Source organism: Mustela nigripes, chromosome 8 (assembly GCF_022355385.1).
Source record: "Mustela nigripes isolate SB6536 chromosome 8, MUSNIG.SB6536, whole genome shotgun sequence".
NCBI lineage: Eukaryota > Metazoa > Chordata > Mammalia > Carnivora > Mustelidae > Mustela > Mustela nigripes.
Window position 1 is genome coordinate 44,341,875 of NC_081564.1, and position 14,923 is coordinate 44,356,797.

Consider the following 14,923-nt stretch of genomic DNA (forward strand, 5'->3'; position numbering starts at 1 on the left):
TGTGATCTCTCTCTGTCAAATAAATAAATAAAATCTAAAAAAAAAAAAAAAAAGTCACTGCTGAAGATGGGATGAGTAGCAGCCAATGGTGCCTGACGGAGAGGTAGACTCTGGGCAGGGGGCTAGCCCGACTTGCCCACTAAGTGACTTGTACTCCAACCTCACCAGGTGTGAGGTTCAAATTCATGCCTCATCAAAGAGGAAGAATACTCAAAATTCGGAATGATAACACCTGTTCATGTCAAGGGTCCAATCCACTTCTAGTTCTACCGTGGAACAAACAGAAGCCAGGAGTAGCTAAGGGGTCATGGCTGGGTGCCAAGTGTCCTACACGTGGTCACTTAGGGGCAGGACCTGAGAAGTAGAAGGGACTCTCCAAGATCACAGCTGGGGGAAACTGTGACCTATCGATGGAGGCTCCAGGGGCCTGGGACCCTCAGCAGTGAGGAATAGAACCAAACTTTGTCTCCCAGGTCAGCCTTCCCTCACAGCCAGAAACTCAAGAAAGGGCCCCCACCAGCTCCATGAAGCTTTTTTTTTTAAGACTTTGTCTTTCAAGTAATTGCTACACCCAACGTGGGGCTTGAACTTAAAACCCTGAGATCAAGAGTCACATGTTCTATTGACTGAGCCGGCCAAGCACCCGTCCATATGGCTTCTTCTGGGTTTTGGAAAAATCCACCAAAAGCAGGGATTCAAACAGATATTTGCAAACCCGTGTTCATAGCAGCATTATTCACATTAGCCCAAATCTGGAAGCAACCCAAGTATCCATCAATGGATGAATGGAGAAGCAAAATGTGTTGCATACACAATTACTCAGCCTTTGCAAAGAAGGCAAATCGGACCCATGCTGCAACACAGATGGACCTGAAAGACATGACAGTGGGTGAAATAAACCAGATACAGAAAGACAAATAGTGTAGGATTCTACTTTCATCAGGTACCTAGAGTCATCACGTTCATAGAGACAGAAAGTAGAATGGAAGTTTCCAGGGATTGTGGGGAATTGGGAGTGGGAGTCGGTGTGAACAGGGATGGAGTTCCAGCGTCAGATGATGAAAAAGTTCCGGTGACAAATGTTAGTGAATGCGTGAACTTTTTTTTTTTTTTTTTTAAGCTGTTAAAATGGCTAAAATGTGCTTAAGAAATCGACTTCGAGTTCCTCTTGGAACTTGCCCTTCAAGAGACTTCAGTAGCAGCCCTGCCTGGCGACTGTTGTTCTTGCTTTCCGAAAGCAAGTTTAAAAATACAAATTTTTCCCCCAGAAGAAAGAGTCCTGCGGTCTGAGGAATGTCTCCGTCGCACACACAGATCTGAACAACAAACACCAGGACCAGCCTCGGGCTGAGGGAGGCCAACAACAGCAGAGCTCGGTGCGTCGTGCCGGGCAGCGGGCCTTTGAACTTCCTGGCTTTGTCAGCGGATGTCACAACCCCTGTGTTATTGAAGCAGATTTTGGTATTTAAAGCAGATCAGGCTTGTTTTTTAAACATTCATTCCGATCCTAAGACACATTTTCTGTTTGTCCGAGGGAAGGAGAAAGGGGAGTGGTGGGTGGTGGGAACCGGACAGTTGTGCATTGGCGGTGGGGGGTGGGGGAGTGGTTGGAGAGTTGGGCTTGTTGTTTGTTACTGCTTTGTGGTTATTGTTGAGACACAGATGCCTGAAGAAGAAAGGGACCGACTACAACACAGAGAAAAGACTCTGCACTGTCGCTATTTCAGCGACAGCCCACGTCCCTCACTTAAACGCGCTGTAGTGTCTCTAACGCGGTTTTATACCATCTCATTTGCTCAGCAAAGTCCCTCTGCCTGGAACTTCACACAAGTGGCCTCCCCCTACCATTCCTGCTCACTTTGTGAAAATCCACTTCTAGAAAACTTGTACAGCTTTAAAATATATTTATTTATTTATTTTAGAGAGCGGGATAGTGTGCGCAAATGTGAGGGGGACAGGGTTTGAGGGAGAGGGAGAGAGACTCCTCGGGCAGACTCCCGCTGAGCACGGAGCTGGCACAGGGCTCCATCCCAGGACCCCGAGATCCTGATCTGAGATCAAGAGTCGGACGCTTAACTGACTGAGTCACCCAGGCGCCCCTAGAAAACTTTTATGAACCTGAGCCCGCCACCCCAGCCACACATCTGGGTGGATCAGGCACCTCTTCCAGAGGCAGTGCCAAACTACGGAAATGTGTGATCTCCCCAAGCAGGACGTCTGTTGTCCCTCTTTGTATGTTCAGTATCTACCGACAGAGACCCACATGCAGTCAGTGGCTGATACACTTTCTAGAACCACACTAGTCATTGAAGCTGGCAAGTCACAATCTTGTTTCTTCTTAAACCCCTTTTCATACATTAGGGGCAGTTGGAAGCCAGACTGGAGAACAGCAGAGACCCTCTCGGCTCATCTCCTCCTCCCCTCCGCAGGGAGGATTCATGGTTGGCTCCCTCTGAGTTTCAAGTTTCAAGTCCAAAAATGTTTCAAGTTCAAAAATATTTCAAGTCCAAAATGTCAGGAAAGATTCTGATTATCTCTTGGACCAACTGACCATGCTGGGAGGGGCGGGGAGAGGGGGGAGGGGGCAGTGGCCAGAATAATGGAAGAATGTGGACGTTCATCCTTGAACTTCATGGTTGGAATGAAGGAAGAGGCACATTTCCCTGGAGGAAGGAGGGAATGTGCTGGGCAGACAGAAGAACAGATGTCTTGCATGTCCCTGCCATCAACACCACCTGGGAGCCTGCAGAATATGGGGCCCCACCCCAGACCTATGGAACAACATCTACATTTGAACAGACAGCCAGGTGACTGCTTTCATATTCACATAAGAGGAGCTCTGCTCTACCCCCTCCTACTCCAGCACTATCTCAAGAACTACTCTGTCCAGCGGATATGGAAGGGCTTGGCAGGCCGCATCCTCAAGGCAGAGCAGGCTGCAACTCCTTCCCAGGCCACAGAACAGGAGGCATATGTCAGAGTGTCTTGGAGTCTGTCTGTGCTGTAGACTCACCTATGGATGTTACTAATAGGCCTTTTTAGGGTAAAGAGTAAAACAATAAAAATTTATAAACCAAGAGCAGATTATCTCTTTATCGCTGAGGACCCGAGGAACTATTCCAAGTCCACCAGACACAAACCACAGCTAAGGCTGAGAACTCTATTTGGCAATTTAAAAACATTCAATTTAACCCTCACCATTAATCCTCTGATTTCTTATCATGATCAGTGTAGTTATTTATTAGTGACAGACAACGCCAGCTAAATTCTGGGCGTGGCTATTCCTAGTTTGGTATGTCCTCGTTCAGGGACACAATGAGTCCTTACTCTGGCAGGTATCAGGAGACCAACGTTTCCGCTAAGCACCATGGGACAGAGAACATAGATGAGGGACAATAGGAGATGAAGGGTATATGAAGGAAGGATAAATTTTAAACCTAGAAAACCTCTGGGTGACTTTGAATGAACTCCTACATTTTACAGAGGAAGAGCGGAATTAGGAAAGATGCGACATGACCATCTAGTTTGGCGAAGGGAAAGGAAGAAAGTGACCACAATTTAAAGAGGACCAAAAATGTGCCAGATGTTTACTCTGTAGTGTTACATGTATGAGCTCATATGCTCCCCCAACATCCCTACACAGGAGGGTGCTTGGTCCCATTTTACAGGTGAAAAAACTGAAGCTCTTAGAGGTTACATTGCTCAAAGCACAGAGTCACAAAAGGGAAGAGCTGGGACTAACAGCCTGGTCTGCCACCTATACGGACCCTCACAGTGCACCCCAGTAGTAACTAGCCCTCCGCGGTAGTTCTGCTGAACCCTGGGCGTGAACCTGACTCAGCAGCTCTCAATGCCCCCAGTTACACATCAGAGTCTCCTCTCAAAACACCCAAAAGACAAAAACTAAAGTCCTGCCCAGTATCAATCAAATTGGAATATCTTGGGCACCTGAGTGACTCTGTCCATTAAATATCTGCCTTTGGCTCAAGTGACAATCTCGGGGCCCTGGGATCGAGCTCCACATTGGGCTCCCTGCTCAGCGGGGAGTCTGCTTCTCCCTCTCTCCCTCCACCACTCACCCAGCTCGTGCATGCTCTCTCTCTGAAATAAATAAATAAAATCTTTTTTTTTTTTTTTTTTTTTTTTTTTTATTTTATTTATTTACTTGAGAGAGAGACAGTGAGAGAGAGCATGAGTGAGGAGAAGGTCAGAGAGAGAAGCAGACTCCGCATGGAGCTGGGAGTCCGATGCGGGACTCGATCCCGGGACTCCAGGATCATGACCTGAGCCGAAGGCAGTCGTCCAACCAACTGAGCCACCCAGGCGTCCCAATAAATAAAATCTTAAAAAACAGATCCCCCTGGGGTACCTGGATGGCTCAGTGGGTTAAAACCTTTGCCTTTGGCTCACATTATGATCCTGGAGTTCTGCAATCAAGCCCGGCATCGGGCTCTCTGCTCAGCAGGGAGCCTGCTTCCTCCTCTCTCTTGCCTGTCTCTCTGCCTACTTGTGATCTCTGTCAAATAAATAAATAAAATCTTAAAAAAAAAAAAAAAAAACCCTAGAAATTTCACAGGAAGGTATGGTTGAATCCCCGGTCATTGACATATCATTAGGTTGAGTAAAAGTATCCACAAAACTGCCACCATTCACAGAACCGCTCTGGAACACTGATGAACAGGCCAGAACCTGATAACCAAGACATCATCACCCCATCACCATTATCACCATCATCACTGTAATGGTCATTTATTGCACCATCTTACATTCCCCCAGCAGAGTGTGAGGATTCCCATTTCTTCGCAAGCTTGATCTTTTTTGGGGGGAGGGGGGCCGGAGGTAGCCAACTTTTATTTTTTAAAATATTTATTATTATTTATTTATTTGAGAGAGAGAGCATGTGTGCGTGTGAGCAAGCGAGTGGGCAGAGGGCAGGGGCAGAAAGAGAGAGAGAGAATCTCAAGGAGACTCCATGCTGAGTGAGGAGCCTGACGTGAGGCTTGATCCCACAACCCATGAGATCATGACTTGAGCTGAAATCACGAGTCCAATCACATGCTTGATCTTATTTTTTTTTTAATAGCCATCCTAGTGGGTATAAAGTGGTATCTCCTTGTGGTTATATTTGCATTTCCCTGAGGGCTATTGATATTCGGTATCTTTCCATGGGGCTTATTCTGTGTCTTCTCTGAAGAATTGTCTATTGGGATCTTTTGCCTCCTTTTAAATTGAGCAATCTGTCTTTTTACTATTGATTGATAAGAGTTCTTTCTATATTCTAGACACAAGTCCCTTATCAGATATGTAATTTATCATGGGTTGTTTTTTCTTTTTTTTTTTAAGATTTTATTTATTTATTTCACAGACAGAGATCACAAGTAGGGGAAGAGGCAGGCAGAGAGAGAAGGAAGCAAGCTCCCCGCTGAGCAGAGAGCCTGATGCGGGGCTCGATCCCAGGACCCTTGGATCCTGACCTGAGCTGAAGGTAGAGGCTTTAACCCACTGAGCCACCCAGGTGCCCCTGTGGTTTCCTTCTTATAGACTCTTTTATTTATTTTACCTTCAAATATTTATATTTTACTTTAGAACATGGTCTATCCAAATTATGTACTACTCTCCTTGATCCATAATGAGTTTTAAATGTGATTTTATGGGGCACCTGGGTGTTTCAGTTGGTAAAGCATGCAACCTTTTTTTTTTTTTTTTTTTTAATTTATTTGAGAGAGGGAGGAAGGAAGAAGCAGAATCCCTGCTGAACAGAGACCCCAACTTGGGGCTCGATCCCAGAACCCCGAGATCAGGACCCAAGCAGAAGGCAGATGCTTAACTGTCTGAGCCACCCAGGTACCCCAAGCATGCCACTCTTGATCTTAGGGTCGTTGAGTGCAGGCCTCATGCTGGGCACAGAGATTACTTAAAAAATAAATCAATAAATGCGATTTTAGAAAAGTTTTGGAGATCAAATAAGAACATACATTTAGTAAGGGTCTAGAAAACTCCACACAGTAAATCCCCAAATACACTCAGTAATTTTGAACAGCTTGATGATCAGTTCTTTAACAGGAAGAGAGGAACAGGACTACTAAGATTACTTGTCTCTCCCGTAAATTCTGGCACTTTAAAGATGTTATTCCATCGTCTGTTGGCATTCCTAGTATCAGGGGAAATGTCACTTATTTTAAGGTAATGTGTTTTTTTCTCTGGTTGATTTTAAGATTTTCCCTTCACCTCTGGTTTTCAACAGTTTGACTAGGATATGCATTAAGTATGGTTTTCTTTGTATTTTTTGTTTGGGGTTCGGTGAGCTTCTTGAGGCTCTGATTGGTATCTTTTGGCAGTTATGGAAACTTCTCAGTCATTACCCCTTCAAATACTGTGTCTGCTCGATCTCTCTCTTCTAGAACTCCAGTGACACATACTTTGAATTTTTTGACAATTTCCATGTCTCTCATGCTTTCTTCTGTTCTCTCCATTTTTTTAAAAAAAGATTTTATTTATTTATTTGACAGAGAGATCACAAGTAGGAAGAGCTGTAAGCAAAGAGAGAGTGGGAAGCAGGCTCCCCGCTGAGCAGACAGCCTGATGCAGGGCTCAATACCAAATCCCTGAAATAATTACCTGAGCCCAAGGCAGAGGCTTAACCCACTGGGCCACCTAGGCACCCTGTTCTCTCTTTTCTTTTCCACCCTTTATGCCTCACTAATCCTGCTACACTGTGTCCTGTCTGCTCTTCTTGGGCTAGCCAGATCCTTAGTCCCCACCCAAAATCAGCAAGTTCCTCTCACCCCCAACCACCTTAAAGAAAAGACCTTGTATTACTCAGTATACATAGGAAGGGTCCTTCCTTCTCTGGAAATTATTTATGTGGTTCTCAGTGCTTTCACCAGTCTCTGATTTTTCTTTTTTTCTTTTCCTTGCTCTTTTTCTTTTTCTTTTCTTTCTTTTTTTTAAGTAGGCTCCACACCTGGCATGGAACCCAACACAGGACTTAAATTCATGACCCTGAGATCAAGACCTGAGCTGAGATCAAGAGTCAGACGCTTAAATGACTAAGCCACCTAGGCCCCCTCTGATTTCTTTAAAAATACAATTTTTGCAATTTAATTGCTTTTCCCCCTAGTTGCTTCAGTTGAATGTTGACCTGTCACAACGTACCACACTGTACTCTGAAGTAAAAGGTTTCCACTTATTATAGGAGATAATTACAGATTACTATATAGATTATAAAACTGAGATCCAGAGAAAGGTTAAGCTACTGCTTTCAAACTAGGTCTGGCTAACCACTATTTCCCTAGAACCTCCTTAAATGTCATGGTAAGACAAGGTGAAAGGGGGGCTTTACTTGATTTGTTCTGAACATCTTCCCAATCAATGCCAATCTTATGAACTCAACATTATAATTTTAATTACCTTTTTTCTTTTATCATAGTCTAGGGCTATGGATATTATATATATGTAATATATATTATATTATATATAAATATATTTTATATATGTATCTATATAAATATTTTACCAGCCTGGGGCAACAGGACTTTCTCAAAGACATAATCTCTTTCTCTTTCTCTCAGACAGTTTCAGGTATGATGCAACTGATGGGGATTAATGAGGCAGCTGGTGGTGAGAGCAACATTCAGGTTCTTCCTCATGATTCCCTCTGCCCATGGGAGAGGAAACTCATCTGCCTCCTGGCCATTCACTCTCATCCAAATCCACTCTGATGGAAAGACTTCCTCATCTTGCTGTACGTTTACCAAGGCTCATTATACTAGTTAATGGGATTCTGGTGCTTTACAAACAAAACCTAGACTCTAAATGGTTTCTCTCTTCCCCTGAATCCACGTAGTAAAGTTCCCTGGAGTCTCTGTCTCCACCTGTTGGGGGTGGAATGGAGGATGGGGAGGAAGCCATGATTCCTAGCAGGAGAAGAAAGCCTTAATTCTAAACATTTTCAACATTTCAACTCTCTTGACATTTTCAGCTCAACTTTGTTTCCCACTTGCCTACTATTGCTTGTCCCTGTATTCTCTTAGTCTACACCCAAGAAGGGAAGAGGAGCGGGTAGTAGGGTTTAAGTATCAAAACTCTGAACATTCCAACCTTTGCTTATAACTTCAAGACCTTTGGATATTTTTTCTCTTGGACTTGCAACTTCCTGGCACAGTTGTGCAGGTGTTAGCTTCTGGGTGGCTGGGTGTCAGATTTTTCTCTTCAGTGTTCACATTTCTCCAGCAGCCATACTGACATGGACACTAATATGGTGTTTCCCGGTACCTCTGGAGGGCATCTTCCTTTTCTTTCTCTCTCTGTGGGCATTCCACTTCAGCTCATCCTAAAATACCCAACCAGTCTGATTTTCTATCATATACTACGTTTTTTAAGGAAAAAGGCTATAAAGATGCCAAGTACTGCTTCTTTGCCAAGCAGTATAAAGAGCAAAATACTGTTGTCATCCTTAGAACATCCAGTTGTTGAGATGAACAGGGAATTTGGGATTACCCTACCTTTCTCTCAAACTCCATTCAAAGACCGCCTGCTGTAAAGCCAATAGAGTCTTCATTCTGATACTTTTTCTCAACTTTCTCCATTCCATTGTATTCAGTAAATGTCCTCATCTACTGACAGGCTTACTTTCAAAAAATGATTGGTTTCTGCCAAAGTGATTTTTAAAATTTTGTCCTGCTGACTGAAAAGTTCTATCAGTCTCCCAAGCTAAACAGGGTTCTGTGCTTCTGGAAAGGAAGGGCATGTGGCTAAGGTGTTTAATTTTCTGAGTTGTTTCAATTCACTCAAAGGATAGATATAATCTCTGCAGTTTATTTTTAAAAATGAAATAAATTTCAGCTCAAAGGAGCTTTTAAATAAAAGGACCACAGTTATATTTACTCCAAGGCCTGAAGATTTTTTTCATCTCCTTTTTTTCTTTTTTAACTTTTTAAAAGACCTTTAATGCGCTGGTGTTTTAACGAATTCCCATATTAGAGCATTGTCTCTAGGTCTAAGCTTTTTTCAGAAGAAAAACAAAGAAACGCATCCATAATATTTTAAGGTCTCCCTTTTTTCCAAGAAACCTGGGTACTTATTTATTTCAAAGGAGTCAATCCTGCTTCCAAATGAAGAAAGAAAAAGAACTGGATGTCTACCATGTCCAGTTGCCATTGTTTTGCTGTTACCACTTAATCTAATGAGTTTTTATTCATGGCTGTCCCCTTCACTGGTTAGGCAGAGTAACACACTCATGACTTATTAAGTTATGGCTGTGTTTAGCTTACTACGTGCCTGAGCCTAGCCATTTCATCTCCTTTTGATAGAAGTTCAATTCATGCCATTGTTATCCTGAGTAATAATGGAGGGAAAAGAACAGCTTTGCCAAAAGATATACATCCAGACCTCCTGGCAGTGTTTAAGGAAACATAGTGCTCATTTGGTAAAAACCCTTTTGCTGCTTTAAACCTGCCTCTTTCCTTAATCCCAACAATTTCTGGAGAAATAACAGGTGGGAGAAGTGAGGCCATGACATCACGGGCTGTGCCTTCTCCAGGTCTGGTCACAGTGGGTTCTGCACGATCTGGGGGTGAGAACTCCTGAGCACGCTTGTGAGAGCTTCACCCCGACCGCTCAGTTCTGCTTGAGGGATTTACACAAACCATGAAGGCTTTCAGCTCTTGCTCTACAGTTCGGTGCACTCTGCAAAATGTCAGTGAGTCTTCTGCTGTGGACACCCCTGTGCCCCTCCCACCCCCCCCACCCCCTACCCCCGTCCCCAGTTCATATGTTGAAGCCCTAATGTCCAATGTGATGGTACAGGGAGATGGCACCTTTGGAAGGCAACTGGGGTTAGATGGGGTCATGGGGGGGGGGGTCCTCACGATGTGCTTTGTGACCTTGTAAGAAGAGACCAAAGAGCTCTCTCTCTTCTTCTCTCTCTGCCATGTGAACAGCTAGAAGGCAGCCATCTGCCACCCAAGGAGAGAGCTCCCTCCAGACACCAGCCCTGCCAGCAGCTTCCCCATAGACTTGCAGCCTCTAGAACTGAGAGGAATAAATGTCTGTTGCTCCAGCCACCCAGTCTGTGGTATTTTGTAATGGCAGCACAAGCTAAGACATTATTCCTTGCTCTTTTGGAGAGTTTTTAAAAAGTGAAAGTTAAAAAAAAACAACAACAATGACTAACTGTTTCAGAAGAAGCTTTTACCGAATTAGAAGAAAAAGGGAAAAGGGCTTTGAGCTATGGCTAGAATGAAGCAGAGGCCAAATGACACGCACCTCGCATTTCACCAGGCACCAGAGAGGAGAACACGATAGGCCAGCACCTGCCCTCACAGCGCCCTGTGCCGGCTCACTGCTTCTAGAGGCCACCAAGCAAGTCGTTTCCATGGAACGTGTTAAGTGTTGAGATTACAGGTGTATTCTGGATATTACGAGAATAAGCTCTCCATCAAGATGATGCCCATGTTAATCTTGAACAAATAAGTACTACCCAGTGAGGAAGCTGGGGAAGGGACTTCTAGGTACAAGGAACAAGACCAACAAGTGAGCAAAGTCCAAGCCACTGGGTCTCAACTGGGGAGCACCACACGAGGTGAGTGGCAGCCCATCGTTAACGCTGAGAGAAAACTGGGAGACAGAAAACAAAACAGTAGTGGGAACCCCTCTTTCCTAGCAAGGTACTGAGAAAAGTCCCATATGGATTCTATCCCTTAAGGACAGTGGGCAGCTGGTTCCAGGATGACTGGGCACACGGTGTGATCAGACGCCAGAGGTGGGCCTGCCCTCCGATTCAATCTCGTGAGCATCCGCTCTCATGCCCGTGTCTGTGGGAGAGCCGGGCCACCAGTGTCCTAGGGGTCCTGGGGGTTCCAGACTCCCTGATGGACCTCAGATGGGCCAGTTCCCCTCTCTGGATTTGAGCTTTCCCCTCCATAAGAAAAAAAGAAATCATCTACAAAGTATTTCTCAGGGATTAAATTTTAGTCTCTCACTTAAAAAAATTTTTTAAAGGGGATGGGAGATTTTATTCATTCCCTGACTTATTCCAGTGAGAATTTTCAAGAAGCTTAAAAAGACAGTGGTTACAGACAAAACACAGGGATTACAGGGAGATGAGAGGTAATGTACGCGTGTGTATCCGCCTTCGTTTCTCTCGGGTACTTGCCCGGAGTGGAACCTCGTTTAGCTGTAGTGTTTTCTAAGCCAGAAATGCTATTCTTTGTCCTCGCCAACACTCGGTATTGTCAGTCTCTACAGTTTTGGCAGCTCTGGTGCGTGTGTGGTTCCACATGAGATTTGATACCACTTCTGTCTCAATGCCCCATTCCCTTACCACCAACTAGTCCAGGCTGAAAGCCGCCGTTTCTCTCTTGAACACTCCGTCAACAATCTTTATTTCATGCCATGGCTGATATCTTTCTTTCTTTTCTTTTTTTCTTTCTTCTTTATATTTTTTAATCAACAACTGTGTAGAACTTCCATGGTAACTTAGATTCTCTGAATTCTTTGAAAAATTGAAAAAAGCACTTTGAAACCTAGGGTGTCACTTGGATCTGGTCATTTTAGATCTCTCTTGACACTAGAGTAGCAAAATGGAACAAACTGGGAAGCGAAGGCTCTCAACCCATATCAGCAGCTCTGAAAGTGTAGCTGAACCCAAAATGCAAACAACACATCCAACATTTCTCCATCTGTGAAGGAAAAGCTCATTCTTTTCAAGTAATACTATACCTAGCCAATGTAAAATACTCAACACACATTATTTCATACAATCCCTGTAACATCTACATGATTCCCATTTTACAGAGAAGAAAACTGATACATATGGAGGTGAAATAATCTTTCCAAGGTGACACTGCTAGAGGGGAATTCTGATCCATAGCTGGGCTACCAGTCTGTCTTCTCTACTGTCTCCTCACTCTACAAATCTCTGCTGAATGTAACATGTTCCAACAGAGCAACTTGAAAAAAACTGTCAGGAAAAACAAAAAACCCCTAAGAAGCATGAGTATGGAAACCGAGGTAGGCCTTACATAATCTGTAGAGCGAACAGTCAACCGCCCCAGTACAAGTCGAGAAAAAGAAGAATAACCATTACTGACCTCACAGAAGATACACCAGGACTTAAGGAGATCCCAGTGGCTCACGCAGCTGTAGCTCAACTCCAATACCGGGTGGGGGGCGGGAAATACTTTCATGAAGAAGTATGTACTACAGACTATAGCCTCAGCTGTGGGGGACAGAAGACGACACCTAGTCCCACAGTTCCCTGGAGTGAACTCCTTTTCTAATTTCTCGAGCATTCTAGCCATCCATGGAAGATAAAACCGAGGGGTGTTTGGGTGGCTCAGTCGGTGAGACGTCTGCCTTCAGCTTGGGTCATGATCTCAGGGTCCTGGGATTGAGCCCCACATCAGGCTCCCTGCTCAGTGGGGAGTCTGCTTCTCCCTCTCCGACTCCCCCTGCTGGTGCTCTGGCTCTCTCTCTCTCTCAAATAAATAAGATCTTTAAAAAAAAAAAAAAAAAAAGACAAAACCAATAAAGCCTACTCTAATGAAAGGTGACACCTTCCCTCCCAAATCCTAACCTTTTAAGGGCATACAGAGAGACGAGGCTCTGAATGTCACAAACACTTGGCAATTTGGGACAGTAATGTCACCGATGCTCACAGTACGATTTGTAAGGTGAGGGTTTGTAAGAACACAGGGCCCAACGTCATGAGAACACTCTGACTCTCACCTGAAGAAAAGCATTTGTTTTCCCAGGTGAAAATCCCCTGCGCGGGAGAAAGGGCAGTGCAGGGATAACAACCGGTGACGGGATCCTTGCAACCAACGCGCTCTAACTCCAAGAAGACAAATCGAACAGACTGTGAAAAAAAGAGTAAAACTGTGTTTCTTATTTTGAGGGGATAGGGTAGTCACCATACAGAAGATGAATTGAGATCTGAAAACAGTGGCCCCTAATTTCATTTTCACTAAAAAAGGTAAGAAGCACCTTCCCAGTGACCAAATCCTTTGCAGTTCAACACCTGTGTCTGGGAACTCATCGACCCTTGAGCATCACTCAGGCCTGTTTATGGGGAGCTGGGCACGCCAGCAGGTGTCCAGGCTATAACCTTGAGTAAGATGTCCTTGCCTCCCCTGGGCTCGCAGGCTGACACCCAGGTGGCTGGCTGGGAAGGAGAGACCCAATTATTATGATTTTTCTAATCAGCCTGATCCTTGCCTGTATTTTTCTTCTCCTGACATGGAGGGGAGAGGAAGTGGAGGGTATCTTATTTATCAACTCCTGACCAATCACCTACCACGTTCTGGGCCACACATGGCACGCGCCTGGAAAATCGTGCAGGAAACACACAAAGCCACAACAAGGGAATAATGAATGCCCGAGGTGAGGCAGGGAAGAAACAAGATAGAACTTCCCTCGGAGACAGGGGTGGATGGGGGCTGCAACAGGAGCCTGCCCCCAAACCCCCAGAAGTCACAGGATGAGATGACAGACGTGAGGTGTCACCAGGGAGATCCTGTTCCCCTCACCACCTCCCCCCATCAACACCCCTCAGAGAGGCGCAGAAACGATAAAATGAACACACACAGTCTAACGCTCCTTGTGTTTATAAGGTACCAGGAGATTTCTTTGACTGAAAAAAACCGTTCCTTGCTGCCTATTTCACTGACTGGCTGGCCCTTCTAGAGTCGTTGAAACACACACAACCTGCTTGCACTTAGCTGCCTGGCCTGGCCGTACAGTCAGACACACTTGCTTGCGTGTAAGCAAAACATCACTAAATGTCTTTCACATCCACGGCTCATTCCTTTCCATCATGTGTCAAACCTCAGCAACCCCATAATGAACGTCTGCTCCTTGGGATTTCCCAAGATCAGTTTCATTTGATCAGCTCTGATTATGGCCACTCATTCTCCCTCGGTACAGGCCACTCACTTCTGTCCCCCGCCTGCCCTCTGGTTTGCTCTGGGCAAGGACCGGGTCGGGGGAGCTCTTTGCAGATGACCCTGGGCTTGGCCACACCTTGTGGAACCTGGTTTTAGTGATACAGAGAGAGAGTCTCTGGAGGGAACCAACAAAGACAGATGTGCACCACAAGAATGTTACTGGGGGCGATGGGAGGTACTTCAGAAATACCTGCAGATTTCTATCATTCTCTATGTCTGACGGGGGTGCACAAACCTGCAAAGATGTGTACAAGATCAGCATACTGAGGCATTCGCTCGGCACTCATTTTCGAGTTTACTATCTTCCAGTGAACTAAGCACACATCAGTGGATCCTCCGACAGGCGCCTTGTCAATGTCCCCAGCTAACTGGCCTTTGTGTTGCAAAAATCACTTTAATTTTGGTTATTTTAAATGACATATAAGCCTTGGAGCCAGGAAATTTATAGAAATTCAGGGTATTTCCTTAGTAAATGAACTGCTGCAAATTCATTCAGGTCAAAAGTTGTGAAAGCCAGCATTGTTATCATATTTTTGCAGCAGAGAACATTGTGGTGGTCAATGGCACTAAAAATAGCCCAGAAAAGAATTACGAGTGCTTAATTGGAAACAAGAAAAGAACAAACTTATCCAAAATAGCAAAATGTCCGTTAGCATCACTCCCTCCCCTATGAATTATTTTGACAATGGGAAATGGAATTTAATTTTTTTTCTTTAATCCACAACTGTAATTCCCCTCCCATGTGCCCTCTGGGAAAACCTTATTCACAAAAGGAAGAATTCCCAGATAACTAAATTCTTCGCTGTTTCCATACAGCTCAACAATAACAAGGCAGCTCCCGAACTTGCCACTTCAAGTTCCTGTCACTTCGACAGTGATGTCATGGAAAGACATCCACAAGCTGTTTTTGTTGCCTGGCTAGAGACTGTAAAGGAAATCAGGCGCTGCCCCTAGGTTTTAATTTTCCATGAGAAGCT

At 44.7% G+C, this 14,923-nt stretch overlaps 1 protein-coding gene across 5 annotated transcripts in view; it reads right to left on the reverse strand.

The window, feature by feature from the left end:
* The window catches only part of TMEM241 (transmembrane protein 241), a 115,084-nt gene that overhangs the window by 14,533 nt on the left and 85,628 nt on the right, over positions 1 to 14,923 (reverse strand). The window lies entirely within an intron of this gene.